Below are 15,774 nucleotides of genomic sequence, written 5' to 3'. Positions count from 1 at the left end.
GAGCAACTGCACACAGTCTGCTGATTACTGACTAGATCCTCATTTTGGGAGAACAAATATTTATCCAGTTACAGGTTCAAAAAAACATTCAACAAACACATCTGTCACATTCGTCAGGGGTTCTAAAATCATTTATTTTCTTTATAAAAGAAGGTCCAGATTTAAGTGAAAACACTGAAGTGGCTGGCTGAGCTGTACACACTGTTAACATACTCATAAAACATTATTAACCAGTGTCATTGGACACAACATTCTCAAAGGAATAGTTACATGTTTTGGAAAATGTGATTATTCTTTGTTGAGAATTAGATGAAAAGATCAGTGAATAAGCAAGCACACCTTCATTTATTCAGCACATTTCATTTCAGGTGGAAGCACGATGTGCTGCACAACGTAACTCAGTAACTGAGCAGAAGTTGCAGCCATATATATATATATATATATATATATATATATATATATATATATATATATATATATATATATATATATATATATATATATATATATATATATATATATATATATATATATATATATATATTGTTTGAATGCTGATTAATGTATAGACTATTTTCCCTTTTAAAATAAAAAAATAATTTGATATAATTATATAAGAATGAATTAGACATGTTAATTACCATTAAAAAAGTAGAAAAACAAACAAATAAATAAATAAGTAGGAGTAAGAGTTAAAACCAATGGAAGTAAGAATAAAATAAAATAAAGAATAATAACAGACTAGTAAACCAAACTAAAGGTGCAGCTAAAAAGGAAAGATTTCAGTTTAGTGTTAAAGGACGATAGCGTTACCACTCTCATGTTGGTGTATAAGGCTGCAGCCAGTTAGCTTAGCTTAGCAAAAAGGCTGGAAATGGAGGGAAGTAACGAGCCTGGCTCTGCCACAAAGCAACACCTCTATAGCTCACTTATTCACATGTTATATGGTTTCTTGGGTAAATGATGGCCAGCTAGATTGTCTCCACCCGTTTCCAAGTTTCCATCCAAATGTATTGCACATCTTAAACAAGTTAAATACTGTTATGGGAATATTGGTTGGACACAACGAATAAGCGTATTTCCCAAAAAATGGCAACCTATTTTATTACTCTCCACTGGTCAAGTGAAACATCTGGACCATCACCAATGCAGAGTTTTTATATCTGGCAGAGTTATGGCTGGCTGCTGTTGAAAAGCCAGCGTAGCTACAGGTCACACAAGCTTTGAAAATAATCAGTGAAACTCACAGGACTGCCAGAGGCTAAAATAAGGGTGGTGTCAAGAAACACTAGATAAGCAAAATGAAGTTATTGGCTAATGGTGAGCAGCAATGACTCAGGTGTAGATACAGAGTCATGTTTGCTCTCTGGCTAAACAGTAAGTGACCAGAAGCACCGACTTATCCATCGTCAAACACAGTCCAACTCCATAAACAAACCACCGCCGGGGCTGCCTTTGTTAAGTGTGACAGAAGCGGTTAATAGGAATTTGGTGTCAAATTACCTTGAAATAACACTTGAATTAGCTTCGTCTCTCCCAATCCAACTCCAACAAGTTTTATTCTGTTTAAACCCTACCTAGTGTGGGAGAGAGTAATTCAATTTTTTGAGATAAAATTCACACTGATTTATTCTCTTTATATACAATTAAGACAAGTGTGCATATACGCTGTAAAAAAAGAAGATCTACCACCTGTTACCGAGGAAAAGCTTAAATATATATAATCCCAGCAATGATGTGACAGTGCACCATTTCACGCCCACATTTTCCTATCTGTTATGCAACATGTGCAAATGCAAACCGCTTTACAAGGGAAACGTTTACATGAGAGCTTCCCACTCACTGTTGATCGGAATAAATAAGATTACTGAGGCTGCTATTGTCCATGGATTTCATATTCCTCCACAGGAATTATTCCCAACAATCATTCAACAGTCTTTTCTCATTTTGTTGTATATTTTCGAGCAAGTACAAGGTCTGAAAAAAACACCTGCAAAGCCTCTATGGAACAAAACTATAAAATCTGACAAAAGGTTGATGTTCCTTTGCAGTCCATCTTGACACTTCTGACGTGCAGAGGATTATGAAAACATTTAAAATATGAGCCAATTAATTATTAACATCCAGTAAAGGTGATTTCATTTAGTTTCTCTCTTTATTGAATGCGAGAGAGAGAGCTGGAAAAAGATATACCCATCTGTATCATTACTAAATGATATGCTTTTAGAATCTTACTTTGAAAATCTTTAACGGAGCTTTTAGAATCATTTCTGAAATAATAGCCCTTCTTCCAAATGTGACAGAGATTCTCCCTGAGAGCATTTTTAAAGCTTCAATCCACCATTGTTGCAGCACAGAGCCCCAGATACTCAGTAATCCACCTGTGGCACACAGAGTACCCCTGTCTAACAAAGTGCCTACATTTAATACCAACTGTGTATTCCAACTGTGCAACCATGTGGACCAGCAGCTGGTGCAGACAGAGCACTGTGCACCATTTGGAGCTTTAAAGACGCAGTGAAGTAAATTAATATATGTTCTCCCTTTACTATTTTTACTTCAATGGAGACTGTTGATTACAACACTTCTTTATGTTTGAAATAAAAATACAATTATTCGGCATATTTTCTGTCATCACTAATGTCAAGTGTCACAAGTGATGATTGTCAGTTGGTGCGACAAGGTATAATATGTTTTAAGAGCAATAAATAAGAGGTTAAAGTGAACAAATGGTTGATAACTATGATGTGAATAGCTATTGTATCTAAGGCATTATAATTATCTTTCTGTCTTTAAATGTAAAATCGGATCCTAAAGCTACATAATAACTGGCCAATAAAATGCAATAATCTTAAATTATTGTATATACAAAACACTACCACAAAATGTGTTAAGCACTGTAGGGAAATGTCACACAACATGTTAGAAGTGACAAAATGTTCCTGACATTTTATGGTCGGCGAGGTTAAAAAATAAAAGAAGAAGAATAATTCAATGTTGAAAATGTATTTAACAAATAAACACAAAAGTATCCATTATGTCCCGTTTGAAAACACTTTTTTTAACGACCTTTTAAGGACCCCACCTGCAGTGATGACATCACAATAAGGTCACCTGAGTAGACTTTTCTTTAGCTCTACCTCTCAATCCTTAAACATACCAAGCTTGTGTCTTTTCAGCTTTCACATTAACCAAACTATTGTCTTCGCCCAGTCCAGGAGCTGTCCCCTCTGTCCACACCTGAAGCGACCAGTTCAACGGAGGGACAGAAGCGGGTCGTAGGGGAGACTCAAACATATCACCCTCAGCACACAGAGAAAGAGAGCGGCAGTGGGCATACATCCAGCCCTCAGCTTCACTCCACTGTTTGTATAGAGCCATTCATCTCCTTATTAGGATCAGTGCTGGGGCTGAAAGGAAGCTACAGGAGCTCTCTGTGTTATGGTGTCAATGTCAGAGGATTTGAAAAGATGCTGAATAAGGAACTCAATGCTTTTTGTTTACGTATAGACAGGGCCGGGCACAGAGAGGCTACGGCTGTAAGAGCACATCGATACCGCTCCAGAACATGTAGAGTGTAAACTTTTCTGGGCAAAATCAGTCAAGCACTACGACTATGTGCACAACAGAGTTTGGTTTGCTAAATGGCAGCAGAAAGCCAACACCGAGCATCTGAGTCTGTGGACTGGAGTGTTTGGCAGCACTGTGCGCTGTTGGCGTGGAAGTGTCTGGTGAGATTGCAGCATGAAAACTGCTACCAGAGGGACATCCATCATGGCATGAATTATGAAAGAGCTTCTCATTATCGCTGCCAATATAAAAGGAAAAGAGAAGAAAAATCGATGCATGACAGAGAATCCATGAATGATCAGTACGTGCGGAGTGAGACATTGTATACCCAAAAAAAAGATGCTGTAAAATCCGTGGAACAATTAGAGAAAAGCATGCGGTTGAAGAAATAAACAGCTGCCGATCACAGAGGGAGCTACCGCTGATGCCAAAACAATGAGTGGTTTCCGTTACTGAGGAGTGGCCTTACAACTCATGAGTGCAGGTGGGGAAGAGAAGTGAGAGTGTTGTGCGAGATGCAATAACCACACATGAGTGATCAAAGAACCACGCACACAGCAGTTTCAGATTGCAGGAGTGGACCACCCCAAAATACAACAACATTACATTCCCTCGACAAACCGCTGCTGCTCGCTGAACAGCATGACTTTGGGGAAATGTTGTAAACTGTATTCTGGGCTTTAGCGTTGACACACTCCCAACAAGGCCGGCTAATGTTGCTGCAGCAAAATCACTTTTTGATTTCACAAAGAGGCTCGCTGCAGATGAGAGCGCCCACTCTGATTATAAATCAACAACCTTATTAATGAGGTGAGAGGGTGCATATTGGCACTCTGAAGAACACGGCTGTAAAGAGGAGCAAGAGAGCATACAGCTCATACGAGGATATACGGCATGTGCACTATAACATTACAATTACTGGAACTCAACGTGACGCTAATTCTTCTGAAGTAAAAGCTTCAAACTAGAGCTAGTTTGATCCAGAGCGTGTATTCTTTGGACCATTTGCAACAAAATATGTGCACTTTACATTACACGTCATGCTTTCAACCTTATTGTTAATGGTTAATCCAGTTGGATATGCGTATTCAAGGATTCAAGGACGATTCAAGGATCAGTTATTGTCATTCTGCAACACACGGTTGCACAACGAAATACACTTGTAGTCCATGTATGCTACACAAGAAAAACAGAACATAACAAAAACAGAAGGGCAGTTTTTTTTATATATATATATATATATTTGCATCCGGAGGAACAAAAACAATGGTGAATTCTCTGGGGAGATAATATGACCGACATTTTTAACTTAAATAATATGACATTCCTTAGCTAAACCGGTAGCACAGGCGTCCCATATACAAAGGCTTAGTCCTTGCCCACAGCGGCCACTGGCCAATCGAGTCTGACCTGTAGCGTTTGCTGTATGTCGTTCCCTCTCCCCCTTCACAATCTGCACTTCTCTATCATAAAGGCATGAAAAAGCCCAAAAATATAACCTATAATAATAATGTGACATTCCGTGAAACATTGTCCATTAACTTTGACGTTTGAGCACCAATAATTATTAATGGTGGCAAGCCCTGAAACCTTGACTTAGAGCCAAATCACTAATGGATTGAACTACACTTGAACTACCAAGCACATTTTAGAAAAGGTTTCTGGCTGGCAGTCAACTTTCATATCCAATGTCAGAACTATTACATCGCACATAAACTAAAATAGAAGTTTCTATTATTCCACCTGCACGTCAATGATATCTACCAACCGAATGATTTCCATGGTCAGACATCATTTAATAAACAACAATCCTGATTGACAAAATTGATTCAGCAATTTAGCCATTTGCTGTTGTCAGCTTTTCAAGTGAGGATTTTATACTTTTCACTTTTTATTTCATTGACTTTTGGAATGTTGGTCAAACTAAATAATCTGGGATCTTGTGGCGTACATCGATCGAAAAGATAATCTGCAAATTAATCAATAATTAGTAGCAGCCCTGGAATATGTTTTAAGTCTAATATAATAGTTTACAAATGGTGTGCTTTGATAATAGTCTAAAGCAGTTTTCAAACTGGGTGGTGCAGAGGGAGAAGCAAAAAGATACTGCATGAGGTGTTTGAAAAACAAGAAGAAGTTAGTTATTGTAATTTGTTCTGCTGTTTTGGCTGCTCACCAACATGGTCAACAGTTGGGGCAGCATCAGAGGCTGTGACACATCGATCATGGAGGCAATTATTGCAGCCACTTTAAAACCTTTAGCACCCGATTGCTGCAACTTGCGTCAGAAGTCGGGCTCCTCCAGACATAACTCAGGGAAATCGGAAAATATAGACATGATGCACATATTCGGTCCATAACCCACCACTGTCTCCGTTCTGTCTGACGGGGAACCAACCGTGTCAGACTTTGAAAACCCTTCTGCGTCTACAGTTATGGGCTAAATTATGCAAAAAGTACAGTAAGATCTTTTAAAATGACAGCTCCGCCCCCATCACCATTATACACATAACCAACAGCATTCAGACTCAAAGGAATTAGATCATTATGCTAATTTCCACCACAATCCATGATGATGTATCATGTACTGTTTGTACATGAAGTAAACTAAGAATGTAGTGTATTATGTATATGTATGATGTGTATGCACAGTATCTATAATATTCTGAAGAAGTAAACAAGCAAGTAAAATACATGAAAACATATTTATAATAAATGTCTTATTCTCTCGACAGCTTCTTTGTGACTGATTACACACCTCTATGTGCTTCCTGTGTGTGTGTGTGTGTGTGTGTGTGTGTGTGTGTGTGTGTGTGTGTGTGTGTGTGTGTGTGTGTGTGTGTGTGTGTGTGTGTGTGTGTGTGTAGTACAGTTGATACTTCACTGGGCTGCAAACACAGCAACAAGCAGGTTGGTGCAACTAGCTAAAATGCATGAACCGCACAGCAAACACACAAGACCTGCGTCACATGTATCCAGGGGTTGCTACTGAGAGAAGTGCACAAAATGTGGAGTAATGATGTGCCTGGATCTGCCTTCCAACCTGTCTGACCCGTTTAGAAGCAACACGACAGGCCTGAAGGGACCGGCAGTAGTCTGTGTGTCTGGTCCTCCACAGACCACGGCAACAAACTGCACTAACACGACACGACCCTCCACAAACACATCTCTCGTCACCGATTGGTAAAGAGCGCACTCGAGGCGAAATTATTTCTGTGTTTTCGCAGTAGAAGAGAATGGTCTTTTGATGCTGCTTCAGCGTTTATTGATATATGTGTGCATGCTGCCGATATTGGTACTGATTTTATTATTATCATTATTATTCAGTGGGTTTATTTTCCATCCTATTTTCCCGTTAATTATGGCTTTCTATCTCTGTTTTTATGTTCATTCTACGTTTGTTTTCCCTCATTGTAAAGCAAATCATGCTGCATTTCTTGTATGAAAGGTGCTACAAAAATTAAGTGTATTATTATTATTATATTATTAGTATTACTATCACTATGAAATAGTGGGTGCTGTTCAACACGCAGACAAACAGCCACAGTCCACCTGCAGACTACACCCACCTGCTTCACTGGGCGTCATCTTTTAGTCTAATTACCAGTGAAACATAATGCAGAGGTCAGAGTGTACCCGACTTCCTCGGAGGAGCTGCACATGTTGTTAACCACACAGCAGCCTGCAACATTTTTAATCACATACAGTTACCATGGGACCATCATGCTCAGAGCTTCACTTTACTACACCTGCAACTTCATCATGTGGTATAAAATACATTTGTGCAAATCGACTCTGGATTTTCCTCAGTAGCAGCCGCAGTAAGCATGGTATTGTAGTGAATTCTTAGGTTTTTTTGCGACTCTAATCCTTCCTGATCCTCTTTTTAGGTCTTGTCTTATGTATGTATAAATAGTTGGCACTAAGCCCGACCTTAGTGCGGACCATTTTTCCTCAATTCACCAGCTTTCTACAATATGCGAGACTCAGGCGACACACTGTAATCATCGGGGAAATGGACGGATCAACTACGGAATTAGGCTTTCTTTACAACTGTTGAATTCATAGCTCCAAATAATGATTGCCAAGAATGAAGTGGCCAAAAGAAAAACAATGGCCGCTGGCTTGGTTTGCTGAATGAGGCCAAAATAATAAACAGCTGGAGAAAAGTGTTTCCACAGCAGACCACAATGAAGGCAGAGTAAACAGCCCTAAAATAAGTGGCAACTCTCCCCAACAACTTTGCCTGAAATTTAAATTGTGCTTTACTGTGGGAAGGCAAAGGATGAGCAGCATTATGGGTATCGTTGCACCAGATCAAAGCCAGACAACAACATGATGAGTCTCATCCTTGAGAGGCAGGGGATTTGTTCAAAGAAGGCAGCAGTGGAGAGGGAGCGAGGGAGATGAGAGAAGGTATGCAAAGGAAGGGGGGGGGGAAAGGAAAGATGGAGAACCTGCTGACTCACTGTAATCATCAGGCTGAGGCACACTGAGCCGCGCCTGCTCAGGGTAAAGCCTGCCTCTCCTTCAGAAGGGCAAAGTGATGCTTCCCATCAACTGTGAAGAGCTATATGACTGAAGGTGAGAAACAGAATGGGGAAATAAACCTGCCTCATGGCATGAAATAGCTTCTCTTCCTCTGTCCTTACACCCGACTGCAAACAGAATGATGCAATCTGAGGAAGGCAATACATCGCCCCAATGCTGTGTGAGTAAAAAGGAAAGCTAAAAATAAAAGCTCTGATCAGACAGACAGCAACAGGGTTGCAACTGGCCTGTGAAGAGACCCTCTATGGAAGGAGGAAAAGGAGATTTGACCGCTGCAGATGATATGGATATTGTCGCTGGAAGCCCCGAACACACCATTAGAGACCACGCAGAGAAACAATATGATGTTCAAGCCTCAGCCATAATTTTGACAGGACTGCAGCGGATGCAGCATCCTGATGAGGCTTAATTCAATCCCAATAAAACAAATAGCACACTGTGAAGACTGTTGTTGGATCTAGCTACGGTAATGTTGCGTTATCCTCTTTTGATTAATACAAACAACGCTGATAAAAAGCATGTAAACCAGAGATTTAGGTCTAAACAAACACAACAGCTGCAGTGCACTGTACCACTGCGAACATGGCTGTATCAGCCTCTAACACAGTTATCAAGTATTAGTTACAAAATGTGGGTAAGCAATGTTTTCTTGTACAAAGTTGTAAATATTAATTAGGCTGGAGACTTCAAATATTTGTCCAGCGTTATAAACTGGGGGCATGGAGTTTGTGAGATGAGGGGAAGGTTTGAAAAATGCTATTGAGTTGTTTTTGAAGCTTGACATATAATAGCAACTGAAAGTCAGGATATGTAAGCCTTTGCTGCACACATTGTTTTGTATTTATAAGTCTCTCACAAGTCCCCCGTCTGTATGGCTTTGTAATAGTAAATCTGAACCAGTAGAGATTTCATTAATGAAAACAATGACCGAACATATTTGTCAACAACCTTTTTTCCCCACGACGAAGACGACACGATGATGAGACGACATTAAACACTAATTGTGACGATGTCAACGTGCAATGTTGTTGACGAAAAAGACCAAACTAAAATGCAGTTAAAAAAATTAAAACATTACCAAAATCTCTCTTCATTTTCGACAAAAAAGACGTTGACTAAACAATGGCATTTGACACAGGACTGAATGGCTGACAAAGTGAACACTTATCTGAAATTATAATCAAAATGTTGTCGTCCAAAATATACACATGCAGCAGCTTTTGTCTTCCTTATCACGTCGACTACATGCATGGGTTGTTTCCTGTGAATCCCGTGTGTCTGGTTACGTATGCTGGAAAACAACTTTATAGAGTCAACGACAGAATGCATCACAATAAATGGTTATTCCCATTAGTATAAATAGCATGAAAATGGGGGGCTGATGTACTGACAATCCTAAGGATGATAACTTGAGGATTGTGATGATAGCGTTAGGAACTAGAGGATGCAGGATGTCAACAAGCAAGTACCTCACAAGTATAGACATACAAGCACATGTGTGTGTCACCGTGTATGCGCATTTGATTGTTCACTGGTGTTCAGCAGGCAGGAAGAGACACCAGGCTACAAAAACATGGCGAGTCAAAGGACATTGAGCCGGGCCAGAAGCAAGGACAAGGGCAGGACACACACACACACAGCTGCTGCATCATCATTGGTAACATCAGGGTGACCCCACACAATTATGCAGAATTCTGTTCATGTGACAAGAGCTACAGTACAAAAGAAACTATGACTTAAATAAGATGGCCACCAAAAAACTATTCTTTCTCTGTGATACTGATACAGAGAAGCTGCTAACAGCTCTCTTTTTCCAACGCAGATGTCAATAAGAAATGGTTGAGTTCACTTGCAAGTGCGAGGAATGAGTGCATCCAGTGAGTCACAGAGGAGAGCCGGGCTTCAGCCTCACTAGATGCCTCATTCATGCTCATTTGATTTGCAAATGGTGGAAGGCAGCACGCTGGGCTGTGAAATCCCAGCGGCATCTGAACTCAACACTGACATGTACACACTCGTAGCGAGACTTTGTGCACATATACAGTACGGCAAAAATAAAAAGTCATACAGAATCTCTGAGTTGGGCTGCACTTTGATGTGAACTCTGTATGATTCATGTCGTAGTGCTGATGAGCAAACAGTGGAAAACACTGCTGCTGAGAGAAGGTAACAGCTCCCTGGCAGTCGGGGGGGGGGGGGGGGCATCAGGTGACACTCAGAGGGAGGTGACCAGGCAAGGCTGAGACAGCAGGCCCAGGAGTGTGTCCGATGGTAACGACATGGATGCTGTGTGTCAGCGGGCCTGCCAGCTGAGGCTGTGTGCGGCCTAGGGGAAGAGTGTGATAAGCCCACCTGTACGGTAACACTGCAGAGGAACTGGACCACACTTTGACACTTTTGATATATAGATATAGATATATATCTATATATCTATATCTATATATATATAGATATAGATATATATGACCCTCTCGGCTCCCTTTAAGTCAAGATGGCGGCGAAGATAACAAAAAACAGGGTTTTATTAATCTCCTATTGTGATTTAATTAACTGAACATAACATATTGGGTGTGGAATAAATCTGAAGATGCTCCGGTTCAAAGTGAGAGCAAACCTTTTTATGAATGTCAGACCAGCAGGTTAAAAGGAGTGAAGACTCAGCAGTCAATGACGGTATTAAAGAGAATATAAAATCGTTTTTCTTTTTTTTTTATTGTGAGTCACAGCAACCATGAGAGGTCCTTGAGCATACAGTCATATATGAGCACACAAAATATTAGGCTGGGGGGTTCAGTGGTATGCGAGATCAGCTGGGGACACACACGACCAAACACATGATCTCCCCAGAGGCTTACACCTAGTGGAGATAAATATAGTTGGGGAAGCTAGCTGGAGGTGCACAACCATAGAGTCTGAGTAAAGCATCCGTAAGGTGAAGCCAATCCGTGCATTGCTGAAAACATTCCCCCTAAATACTGTATGTAATTCCACAAAAGCAGTGAAACCCAGAGGGCCAAAGGTGAAGCCATTTCCATACATGGACCTGCCCGAGCATGCAGAGTGCTGCTTCACCTCTGCAGCCAAATGTCTGTAGTTACACCATTTTAAACATTACTGACAAATTATTAAATAGCCAGCAAAAAAATAAAAAAAACACTTGTGTGGGCAAACCAGAGGTGTTGATGAGAGGGTGTGACATTGTGTAAGTCCTCAGTGTGTATGTGCATCTGTCAGTGTGGCTGTTGCATAATTAGTGATGGGTGTGTTTGAGAACACACAGACTAAGCCAACAGCAGATCCAGTTTACCCTGACAGGCTGTAACAAGCAGACAAAAGCTCATTTCTGAAGACGCGCACAACTTTTGAAAAAGACGTTAAAAAAAATCCCCAAATCTAATGAAAATGCCGAGCTGTATGAGAGCATCATGTATGAAGTGGCTGTCCGGGCAGCGGAGGGGGAACTCTGTAGGGGCTTTGACTGCCTGGATGCAGGCTGGCTGTCAACACTGACTGGGCCAGTAGGCACAAAACGACGCAACAACTTGCTTCATTCCCACAAAAATATTCATCCTCCGGTAGAGGACGGCGAGCAAGCGGGCAAAGTCCGTGCGCGTTATAAAATGAACCTCTGCAGCTTCAATAAATGCCTTTTCACTGCAGCGGCTGAGATCATATAGCAAAGCACCGTAATCATTGACGAATTACGCAGAAAAAAATAAAGCTCTCGTAAAGCCCGGTATTCAACACATTGTTTAACACAACCAATGCTGGGCTAATAACGACATGAGCAAACTAGCATGGGGGAAAAATGTGAATATTTCAACATACCCTCCTGTCAGACAGACATCCAGGGGAGGACCATGGATGGTGTGCACCGGGGGAGGTCAATCCTGCTCCTGCCGCTGTTCCGCGTTTATTGCCCGGTTACAGGGAAAGGGAGTGTGTCGGTGTTTTGCCGGTGAAAAGCCTAATGAGAGAAGGAGGATCAGAGAGAAAGAGGGAGGGACACTGTCAGATGCAGTGAGGCAGGCAGGAGGGAGGAGGATACACGCATGTCCGTGTATTCAGGGGGAATGTGTAAAGACAAACAACGCTTGTGTCATTCCTGCAAAAATATCCCTCTCTGTCAACAAGTAGAAATCTCAATAAACATGCGGGGAAATGCCAACAAGGTGACATAACGCCACATTGTTTCAACAGCAGCTGCGTTCACGTGTCAGTGGTTTTGTCAGGACCAGGAATGAGGCAACGATATGATAATATTTTGATTGTTAGTGAGCGTGAAAAGATGTTTCATTTTTAGGCAGACTGTCTCTTATGTTTTGAATGAAATATTTAAAGCACTACATTAGAAGAGTTTCTGTTAATTATTGCAGTAAGTGTCGTCAGGATGGCACCACAATCCCTCTGATTTCATCAGGTCCAACACAGAGGATGAACTGCTTCACCTTTGCACACAGAGCTGATCGACTGTATTAGCACTAATGACAGAGTGCCCTGAGTCCCCCACTGTTGGTGTAAACAAAAATAATGGAACCGTAAAAAGCAGTAATGCCCAGGTATCAGTCCCCCATTGTGTCTGGTAAATGAACAGGGTTTTATTTTGAAAGGCAAGATGAGTTTAATTTAATTAACCAGAGATGATGAAGGGTGACTGCTGCTGATTTGATTAATCATTGTCAGTCCTTTACAAAAGCAGGCCTATGCTAGGATAGTACATATTACAGCAATAAGCCTACAGTTAAATGACCATAAACCTATAACACATGCAAGGTCATTACAAGCTCACTGTAAGCATCCTACTGTAATATCATTTTAATATTCCTAATATATCTAGCGTAAAGGACTGGATTAACAACCAGGCAAAGGGCAACTTTACCAGCGAGCCAGAACTACAGGGGTTTCCAAAAACCACGGGTTCAATATGTGTTAGCTGGTTTGTGCTGATTGAACATTTACTTGGGAAAAAGGAACCAATAAAGCATATAATATTATATTATATAATCTCAACTGCATTGCATTCCTACAACATAGTCGGACTCACAGTGGACAGTTTAAAAGTGACATATTATGCAAAACGCACTTTTTCATGGCTTTTAACATAAATATTTGTACCCAGAGTGTTTCGAGAGACCCCTAAAGATTCAGAAAAGACCACCCTTTCAGGTTTTCTCCGACTCCATCTATCTGAAAACATGTTTAAAAACGAGTGAGTCAGATTTGATCCCTATTCGGACGTCACCTGCTGGGATTATGCTATATTCAGGTTCCCGGTGGACCAGTAGAACCACTTCCACATAGGTGACGTCCCGCCCACAAAGTAGCTGCTGAATCGCTCTTGCTGTCATTGTGACTTCCTTGCCTTTCCGAGGACCTGCTCACACAGCACGAGCAAAGCACGCCACTTGTTCTGTTGTGGGCTGCAGCCAGTGGATAAATTTCTTTAAGGATTTTTTTAGGTTTTTTGACTAAAATGTCCCCACAACAACAGGAAAACTATCCTGGAACAATCAATGGTATTGATGGAACAAATGGATCAAACATGATGCAGCAGAATCACACATATAGTCGTTTCTACACTTCTTATTCTATGCTTGGGGTCAGATGTCGCGCAGCTGTCTCTGGAGCCACAACAAGCTGTATACAACTTCATTTATGCAGAAATGTGTTTTATTGTGTAACTTGAGGCCCTGTCTTTGGTCTCTTTGTCAAAAGCCAGTTTTTAGGACCCTCATTATTTTTTGTTTTGTGCTTTGCATATTTTTATTTCAATAATGGACCACATTGACAGGCAAAGTTAGTGGCTCACCGGTGAACATAGCTCAACATTTAGTCTCTAAAGCGTCAGATAATAATATGGGCTGAGCAGTTTTGCCCCAAGGCCGCCAAGCAGGTTAATCTGGCCATGTTTATATCTCTTTATAACTTCTGATATATAGATGGGTATTAGTAAACATGTTCCAGGGGTTTAGATTCATATATCTCAACATCCTCTGTTCAATTACAGCTGCATACACGTAAGTGTTTAGCTGGGTTGAGATCTCTTGACTATGAAAGCCATAGATTGATTCATCTTCAAACTCATCAAACCATTGAGTGGGCTCTCTTGCTCTGTATGGAAGCATCTGCATCATTATGATTCTCCAGTCATTTATTCACGTTTTTCCGTTTTGAAACCCAGCATTGGATTTTCACTGACAGAGCTGCATACATGAAATGGTGTTTAAGCCTAAGAGTTATAAAATACATAAAATTGTCTTTGCCATTTAAAAAAAGAGAAATCCACATTTCAAATCTCAACATGAAAACATACTGTAGCCTATATGAGATTTCTGCTTTATGGTCCATAAAGTTTGACACCTGTGTTATTAATAGTATTCCTGCCTCAAGGACATACAAGCAAGAATTCACAAGCTGTGTGTGTTTAAGTGGCTATGATGTGTATGCACCATGCTTTATAAACCAGCCCATATTAAGTATGTATCCATTGGTCTATGCTTTGAAGCTTTTCTTAATACACAATTAGTAATGTTACATATAAATAAATAAAATCTAAAATTGTTTAAGTTGTGGATGGAAAAATCAATTATACCTACTTCAAAGCCAGTCAGTTTAATAATTAATCCTCTCTATTGTCTGCAAGTAGAGGGGTAAAGTAATAATGAACAGACCTTGGAGGAAACTGAAGCACACATGCACATTCAATACATGCTCAGAGAACAGTAATAATGCCTATTCATCGACAATCAAACATCGCAATGTACACAAGTTGTGGCTGGGTGCCACTCCTCCGGTCATAGTTTATTTATCCAAACGGACTGAGTAAGCACAGAGATATGACGCAGTGCAGCTGGTTTGGGTTCAGCCACCAACTCAAACTTCTCTGTACAGGATGCATCCTGGATGCTGTTTGAAATGTTGTACTTTAATAATAACAATTTACCACCTGCTCTGCTATCCATATAAAAGAAGAAACATATTTATACAATATGATATATTACATTGTCCGACTGTATGTTGGCGGTCGGTTTACATAATTCTCATACAGTACACCAAAATGTTATTTTAAAAACATTTGAAGAAATTAAACTTGAACTCCACAAAATGCCAAGATACAAATTTGGTTTGCAAACAGAAGCAAACTTTGTATTCGGTCCTCCGCTCGCATAGAATGGAAGTGAAAGAGTGGCGAATATTCGCCGATGTTAATTTCGTGCATGTGTGATCGTGCCCTTAGGCTAACACGAGCCCGACACACTAACGCCATTATGAGCTGAGTTTTCATGTGATTCAAATCACAGTAGACGCGTTCTCCAAGCTAATACTAAAGTTTATTGTGCCCTTAATGGAAGATGGAATACATTTTAATGATGGTTCAGTTTACATAAAGGAACTCTAAACCAAACTTGATTATGACAAGTTGGAACATTTCACATACTACTCTTAGTGGCTTTAATGTCTTGCAGTGGTCTTCAACCTTTTTCAGACCAAAGGCCCCGCAGCTGAAAGAGAGACGAAGCAGGAAGGAACCACCTACTACTTATGTATATTGCATAGTTGCATATTACACTGGGCCTACAATAACATGTATGGTGGCCTAAAGTGCGATGTGTATCTATTTATGGTGCATACAATACTGAGCTCTAAAAATAA

General features: G+C 40.4%; 1 protein-coding gene across 8 annotated transcripts in view; it reads right to left on the bottom strand.

The window, feature by feature from the left end:
• The window catches only part of LOC115007887 (band 4.1-like protein 1), an 80,548-nt gene extending 68,468 nt beyond the window's left edge, over nucleotides 1-12,080 (bottom strand). For all 8 annotated transcript variants that reach the window (XM_029430977.1, XM_029430984.1, XM_029430979.1 and 5 more), the window contains exon 1: nucleotides 11,950-12,080. The gene's annotated coding sequence lies outside the window, so the exon portion shown is untranslated. The remainder of the gene's footprint in view (nucleotides 1-11,949) is intronic.
• Between the last annotated feature and the right edge of the window lie 3,694 nt (nucleotides 12,081-15,774).

The sequence above is a fragment of the Cottoperca gobio genome, chromosome 5, assembly GCF_900634415.1.
Source record: "Cottoperca gobio chromosome 5, fCotGob3.1, whole genome shotgun sequence".
Lineage (NCBI taxonomy): Eukaryota > Metazoa > Chordata > Actinopteri > Perciformes > Bovichtidae > Cottoperca > Cottoperca gobio.
Note: the sequence above shows the minus strand (reverse complement) of the source record. Positions and strands in the feature narration are given on the sequence as shown.